The sequence below is a fragment of the Chrysochloris asiatica genome, unplaced genomic scaffold (assembly GCF_000296735.1).
Source record: "Chrysochloris asiatica unplaced genomic scaffold, ChrAsi1.0 scaffold00059, whole genome shotgun sequence".
NCBI lineage: Eukaryota > Metazoa > Chordata > Mammalia > Afrosoricida > Chrysochloridae > Chrysochloris > Chrysochloris asiatica.
Window position 1 is genome coordinate 9517460 of NW_006408577.1, and position 8787 is coordinate 9526246.

An 8787-nucleotide genomic window follows, 5' to 3' on the forward strand; every position below is an offset into this window, starting at 1 on the left:
GAATAAAGTTTTGCTAAAGGTAATACAGAAATGGCTGCAATCATACATTGACAGAGAACTTCCAGAGGCTCAAGCAGGATTCAGAAGAGGCAGTGGAAAGAAGGATATCATTGCTGATGTCCAATGGCTCTTGGCTGAAAGCAGAGAATATCAGAAAGATGTTTACCTGTGCTTTATTGACTACACAAAGGCTTTCAATTGTGTGGATCCTGACAAGCTATGGGCAACATTGCTAAGTATGAGTATTCTGGAACACTTAATTGTGCTCATGAAGAATCTGTACCTGGACCAAGAAGCAGTTATTCAAACAGAACATGGGAACACTGAATGTTTTAAAATTTAAAAAGGTGTGTGACAAGGTTATATTTTTGCACCATACTTATTCAACCTGTATGCTGAGCAAATAATAGGAGAAGCTGGGTTATATGCAGAAAAACATGTCATCAAATTTGGAGGAAGACTCATTAACAACCTGTGATATGCAGATGATACAACCTTGCTTGCTGAAAGTGAAGAGGACTTAAAACATTTACTAATGTTTACTTTGGTATGGATTACATCTCAATGTAAAGTAAAAAAAAATTCCTCACCACTGGACCAATAAACAACATTCTTATCAATGGAGAAAAGAGTGAATTTGTCAATGACTTCATTTTTCCTGGATCAACTATCAACACTTATGGAAGCAGCACTCAAGAAATCAAATAACATTTTGCCTTAGGAAAATATGCTGCACATGGCCTTTTTAAAGTTTTTAGGTGCGAAGATGTCAGCTTGAGGACTAAGGTAAGCCTGACCCAAGCCATGGTATTTTCAGTAACCTCATATGCATGTGAAAACTGGACAGTAAATAAGGAAGACCATAGAAGAATTGATGCTTTTGAGTCATGGTGTTGGAGGAGGTTATTGAAGGTGTCATGGGCTTCTAAAAGAACCAATAGGTCCGTTTTGGAAGAAGTGCAGCCAGGATGGCCATACCTAGTCTCTCATACTTCAGACATATTGTCAGGAGGGACCAGTCACTGGAGAAGGATACTATGTTTGGTAAGGTGGTGGGTCAGAGAAAAAGAGGAAGACCCCCAACGAGATGGATTAGCCAAGTGGCAGCATCAATGGACTCAAGTGTGGCAACAGTAGTGAGGTTGGCCCAGGATTGGGCAGTGTTTCGTTCTTGTTTGCATAAAGTCGCTATGTGTCGGTACCAGCTCGATGGCACCTAACAACAACAACAAGTTGATTTATTATGTTATTGTTGTTTAGTTATGTTGAGCCAGTTTTGACTCATAGCAATATGAGCGTTTTGGAGGAACAACTGGTGGGTTTGAACTGCTGTCCAGTACTGATCCTACAGCTCCACATCAGGAGTGCTACAGTGCTACACCAACAAATTGATTTATGACAGACATATTCTTTTGCTATAAGTAAAACAGATCTAATGAGTAACTATTAATTCCTATTTAGCACCATACAAAATTAGTAATTGAGATAGGACTTTTCTGCTAATATATTTATTGTTTTGGGAGGGTTATTTTTTCCAAATGCAGGAGTAGGGCTGGCATGCCTATCCAATGAACGTAGTGATTTTTTCAGTGCCTGTCAGCTTGAAGACAATGTTACACACCAATGTTTTCTTTCACAAAGATCCACAGGAAATTTTACCAATTAGGAAAGACATAATGGAATTATATAAAAGTTATTGGCTATATTTCTTCTTTTACACATTCTACAATAGTGACATCTTCTGGTGGGTTGAAATATTCATGTTTGGAACAATGCCTTGAAACCATATCTAGCTTTTTTTCTGGTCATTAGTCAAAATATGTGTTTATAAAGACATTATATAAAATATCACTAAATCAGAAACATGTCATATTTTAATATAAGTGATCAAAATCAAAATTCAAGTCCTTTAGAACAAAACATAGCAGAAAAGTCAACACTTTTTTTTGTTAAGAAATTTAAGACCCAGGTTAAATGATCAATTTACAAAATTAACAGACTTTAAAAATTGTCTTGACAAAATTATCAAGGATTCTTCTATGAAAATTTAAGTGTATATTTATTTGAGCAACAAATTTGAAATAATAAAAACTGAAAATTTCAATAAAATGTGATATTTTAGAAATATTTCCAGTGAGAAATAAGAGACTTGGACTGGCTAGGATTAAAGTTCTGACACTACTGACACTCTTTTTCTTTCCAATAGCTTATTTCATACATGCCTATTATTTCACCTTCTTCTAGTACAGACATCCAACACAGAGAAGTACTGGGTCAGACTGATTCTGGTGATTGTAAATTCATGGATCCAAAATTTTAATCCCTTATATGAAGACTCAACCTAGCATTGGGCAGTTAATTCACCCTCAAGGTGCACAAACTTTTATTAAAAACCCTTTCTCAAAGAATGAGGCAAGAGTGATTTCACAGTAATTTTCTTGTGTCTATTATTAGCATGGACTCCTGGTCTGATGCTGTGGGTTAATTTCCTGCACTGCAAGGTCAGTTTGAATTGCAAGGTCGGCAGTTTAAGTTCTGATGCATGGAAACCCTATACTGGGTAGCTATAAGTCGAAACTGACTCGTCAGCACTTAACAACAACAATCATCGGTATGGACTCCTGTTGTGATGCTGTAGGATCAGCACTGGATTTTGAACTACAAAGTCGGTGGTTCAAACCCACCAGTTTCTCGTCACTGAGTCAGCACTCACTCAATGGTACTTAACATCAGCAACAATCACTAGTAAAGATTAAAAGTATCCACTACCATTGAGTCATTGGATTGCAAATCTTTATGGGAGCAGAAAGTCTCATCTTTCTCCCAGAGAGAAACTGATGACTTTGAACTGCTAACATTCAAATAAGCAGTCCAGTGCTTATCACACGGCACTACCAAGGCTGCTAAATTACCACATACACTCATCAAAAATTAATCAAGTAATAACACCAGGAACTTCTGGAAACACCAATTTTATGTTAGCAATTATCTCTAAAAAAATACTCAGTCATTAAAAGGACAGGAAGGATAGAAAGCCAAAAGGATATCAGAAGAGACACCACAACTAGCTCGTGATATCAAGTAGCTAAAGTGAATGAAATAAAAGATTAAGTAAAAGAGATGAACAGAAGATTTCAAAAGCATCTCCAGGAGACAAAGTAAAGTATTATGATGAAATGTGTAAAGACTTGGAATTAAAAAGCAAAAAGGGAAGGACATAGTAGGCATTTCTGAAGTTGAAAGAATTGTAGAAAAATCCAACCCTATGGGCAAAATATTGAGTGGCAAAGGAAGCATCAAAAGAATATGATAGGAATACAAAGAGTCGCTGTATCTAAAAGAATTGGTTGACATTGAACCATTTCAGAAGGTGGCATATAATCAAGAACCCATGGCATTGGAGGAACAAGTCCACATTGCTATAAGGGCACTGGTGAAAAAGAAAGCTCCAGGAATAGACATAATTCCAATTGAGAGGTTTCAACAAACAAATGAAATGCTGGAAGCATTCCCTCACCTATGCCAAGAAATTTGGAAGGCAGTTACCTGGTCAACCAGTTGGAAAAGATTCATATTTGTGGCCATTCAAAGAAAGATAACCCAATAGCATATGGAAATTATCAAATAATATCACAAGTAAGTTTTAGTGAAAATAATTTTAAAATGGTGGTAGCAGTACACTGACAAAATTGTCAGAAATTCATACCATATTCAGAAAAGAACATGAAACAGAGATATTTCTGATGTCGGATGAATCTTGGCTGAAAGCAGAAAGATGTTGACCTGTGTTTTATTGATTATGCAAAGGCCTTTGATTGTGCAGCTCATAGTAAACTATGGGTAACATTATAAAGAATGAAAATTCCAGAATATTTAATTACATTCATGTGTAGCCTGTACATAAACCAAGAGACAGACCTACAAACAGAACAAGGGGCTATTCTATGATTTATAATCAGGAAAGGAGCATATCATTATCACATACTTTTTATCATGTAAATGAAACAATGGAAAAGAATCATATAGATTGATGCAGAAAAGGTATTTAACAAAATCAAAAATTCATTCTTGATTTGAAAAAATACAATAAAAACAGGAATAGAAGGGAAAGTCCTCAACATAATTAAAAGCATATATACAAATCCAACATCTAGTATTACTCTCAATAGAGAGAAACTTAAAGCACTCCCTTCATAAACAGGAACCAGACAAGGATATCCTTTATCACCACTGGTATTCAATATTATGCCAGAAAACTTAACCAGAGCCATGAGGCAAGAAGGGAAATTAAAGGCATCCAAATTCATAAAGAAGTAAAACTCTATTGGCAGATGATATGATTCTATACACAGAAAATCCCAAAGTCTCAGTAAGAAAATTCTTGGGACAAATTGAAAGATTCAGCAAAATGTCAAGGTACAAGATCAATATACAAAAATCAGTTTAATTCCTCTATACTAATAATAAAGATAGCTCTGAAAAGGAAATTAGGAAAACAATACTATTTACAATAGTCACCCAAAAGGTGATTTAGGAATAAATCTAACCAGAGAAACAAAAGACCTAGACAAAGAAAGCTCTAATGAAAAATCACTACTACAAGAAACCAAGACATTCACAAAAATGGAAGAAAATACCATGTTCATGGATAGGAAGACTTAACATTGTGCAAATGTCAATACTACCCAAAGCAATCTATAGAAATAATGCAATCCCAACCCAGATTCCAACATCATTCTTTAAAATGTTGGAAAAAATTATCACAAGGTCTCACCTTGGCTGCCTTCACAGGAGCCAGGCTGTTTGGTGGGTCTGATGAGTTTCCTCTCCTGAGTTTTTGTGCTGTTGCCCAGAGCTTCTGGAGCTGACAGCAGCATTTTTCTGCTGCACTGAAAGAAAAAAAAAAAATGAAGATAAGTTTTGGTCTTCTCTTTCGTGGTCCTTGCTTTATTCAACCCAGGAGCTCTAGAGAGTTGCCTCCAGGGCTCTTTTAGAGAAGAGTTTCAGCCAGCTTCTACCAGAATATTTAATTGTGGTCAAGAGCAGCCTGGCAATTCTAGCTACTGGTTCCCTCTCCCTGCCAGTTTCCCTGCAGGCTTGCCACTTAGGGAGCAGCTCCCTGAAGGGCAGTGTCAACATCAAGCAGAGGTATAGATTTCCAGGAAACTTTAGTGCATTGCAGACCAGTTCCATTGGCTTCATATGCAGCGGCATCAGTAGAACCAAAACCATGCGTGGTGGCAAGTTCTCCTCTTCCTACACAACCTTGCTTTGAATGGAGAAGAGAACAGGAATGGAGCAATTCCTAGGTGAGACTAAGCTGCCTTCTCCACATGGGACACCAGGAGCATCATCTGGAACAGGGACATCGGGGAGGACTGGCACTGTGTCTTGTCAAGTTGTGTTTTGTTTGTTTATTTTTTAGATTTTCTTTCTGTGTACATAAGACATACCCAAATGGGACCTTCTTTCCCTGTTCAAGGCCTCTACCAGGAATAGGGGCCTTTGTCAAACACTGTTGAAGGAAAGGTGGATGTGTCTGTGATGGTGGGACCTCCCACACACTCTGACAAGTAGATTCTTCATCAGCAGTTGTCGAAGATGACCAGTTAGTGATTTCCTCTGGGGAGCATACAGTAGCTTTTCCCCAAGAGGTAGGTTTAAAACAGAAGACTCAATTAGGCTTCCAGTTCCACCAGACCTATCAGCCTTCCACTGTGGATGGAGACCATGATCTGGATGGTGACAATGCTTTAACCATCCAGGCCTCAACCAGGGATTTTCCTGCTGAGTATGGCAACTTCACTTGGCCCCTCAGCCAGCTCCATGGCTGTGTGCTGATTTGGCTCAGCCAGTGCCCACCTCAAGGGCTCAGGGATTCTTGCCTAGTCCCTGTCATCTCCAGTAGACCTCAGGAAGGGTTGGGTTTCTCCAAGAACCCCTCAGATGTGCCCTCAAGTGAACCAAACTTCTGGCTAGACCTCAAATTTGACCTGGTCTCACTCGGAGGCCCCAGGATTGGTCCTGAGGTGCAGAGCCACTGCCACTTGTGGCTCCCTAGGACCTGCTAGATGTCAATCATGGATGTTTTGAATAGCCAGCAGCTTGTGCCTTTGTCAGCTCCTCTTTTAAAACATACAGCCAGCCCACTGCACTCCACCCACTATAGGGCAAAAGGGATAGGTTTGCAGTGGGCCTGGGAAATGTGGCTGCCGCCCCACCTACAAGAATCAGGAAAGGAACTCAGACCCCCTTGGTTTCCTTGGAAACGAAGTACCTCCTCCGCCTTACTCCCTTTCCTTTTATATATCTAGTGGGATACAGAAAGAAGCCAGAACAGTAGCTTTGCCCACTGAAATGTGTCTTTAAGAGTAACAGTGATTAGAGCATGGAACCATCAAAGCTGGGTACACATTTCCTGTCTTTCTCCAGCTTCCAGCTAGGTCAAAAAGGCTAGTTCTGGAACTCAGCAGGATCGAAGCTGCCTCTGAACTTCCTTTCTTTCCTGCTGTGGCGCTAGTAGGGAGAACTTAAAACAGCTTGTCTGAGGAGTCTGATAGCAGCCCTATCTGAAAGGACAAAGGGAATCTAGTCATCAGACATCTAGGAATTAAATGATAATTTTTGCATTTCTAAGAAAAATAACATTGGTGCTAAAGGTGAAACAATGCCCAAAAACAAGATGTCTTCCTTGGGCAGAGAAGACTCCAGAAGCTACCCAACGAAATTGGAGGAGGGATCCAAAATGGACTCTCAGATCTGAACAAGCACAAGCTCCTGTGATTGTGCAGAGAGGAGGTCTTCGGTGCTGTAGAGCAGGACGAGGGTCTGGATAGAAGTGGGGCACATTATTTACTGCACAAGGGCACATGCAGAGGGAGCTGTGGAGGCTGTGGTCCAGCCTGTGCTCTGCTCCCTGAGTCATATGCAGTCATGTGGACTGTATCTGCTCAGAGGAAGGGGTGCCTTTTCTCATTTTGCACAAAAATGCTGTATGGACTCACAGTGGTTCTGAGGAGGACCTCAAACTGTGCATAAGTCTTTGTTTTGTTCTGTTTGGATATTCTGGAGGTATAACCTCCTTTTGGTCAGAATTATATCTCAGGGTGTGTACCATGGTTTGTCTACTACAAAGGTGGGTCTCTGCTTACTAGGAGAAGGAGCCCAGGGAACAGACAAGAAGAGCGACTCTAGGACACGCTGACCATTGTGAAATGCGGTCTCCATACCATTTTCTAATGCATATGTAGGAGATGTGTTTTTTCTCTTCTCCTGGAGTAAAGCTGGGACAAACCAGTTGCTGATGTATGCTTGGGCAACACACAAGGAAACCAGCATTACTTAAAAATAAAAGTAAAAATATCACAAACTTTAAATGGAAAGGAAAGAGAACTCAGATAAGCAAAGCTTAAGATGAAGAGGCCTCTCATTTCCTGATCTCAAAATTTACTACACAGCTACAGGGGTAAAACAGCCTGGTTGAAGAATAATGATGAATCTGCAGAACACCTCATAACATGGATGAACCTGAAGAACATTGTGCTAAATGAAATTAGTCAATCATAAAATAACAAATATTACATGAGACCATTATTTAAAAACTTAAGAAAAGGTTTTCATTCTAAAAGAAACATTTTTTGATGGTGTGGCACTGTAGGTTCAGCACTGGGTTTCTAACCTCAAAGTTAGCAGTTCAAATCCACTAGCTGCTCCTCAGAAACCCAACAGGGTTGCTATGAGTTGGAACCTACTTTACAGCACTTAACAATAATAACAACAAAACAGCGACTCGAATCCACCAGGTGCTTTGCAGGAGAAAGATGAGGCTTTCTGTCTATAAAGTTAAAGGTTTTCTATGAGTGAAAATTGATAGGAAAGTATGTAGCAGCTCACTGTAATATTCATAAAGTACTCAATTATTATCATGGCTTGCTGTTGAAGATAAAGAACTAGCATAATAAAAAGATCTTAGAGAATTTTGACAAAATTCAAATTAAATCCAAAGAGTTTATTTGGTTTCAAAAAGATGTATGAATTGGGCAGCAAGCTCCCAGTGAAACCCAGAAGTGCTCCTCTCAAATAAAGGCAAGCTGAGCGTTATATAGAGAACAAAAAGCAGAGAAAAGGGCAAAACAAAGCAAAAACATTTTTCATATATTTTGATTATATCAATACATGCAGAGAGCAAGATAACGCAGAATGTGTGAAAATCTAAACATATCTAAGCTAAAACATTTAAGCAAAAAACACCAGTTAAAGTGTATGTACAAGTAGAAATAATTGTGCATACCAGTGAAGTTAAAGGATACAGGAACTTTAAACAGGGACCTTGGAAGTAAAATCTTCCAGGCTTTTCAGTTCCAGTAAATCTGAAGGACAAAGTACAGATTTCACAGAGATATAAAGTAGTTTGCAGCTCGGGTATATGTGCTTATGAATTGTAAATAGTAGTGAGCTCCAAGTGCAAAATGATTCCATGAAAGAAGTATTGACTGAAGGAAAGTATGTTACAAGAACTAACATGTAGACAATTAAGGAAGAGCAACAACAAAAAATCAATAGTCTAATATGTTCCCGTAGGATATAATTCTCAAATGAAGAGACTAATCCTTGATTTGTGTTTATAGACTCATGTCAGCCTCACGTCAGCCTCTTGTTGTTGTTAGGTGTTGTAGAGTCACTTCCGACTCATAGCGACTGTATGCACAACAGAACAAAACAATGCCCAGTCCTGCGCCAACCTCACAATCCTTTCTAATCTTGAGTCCATTGTTGCTGCCACTGTGC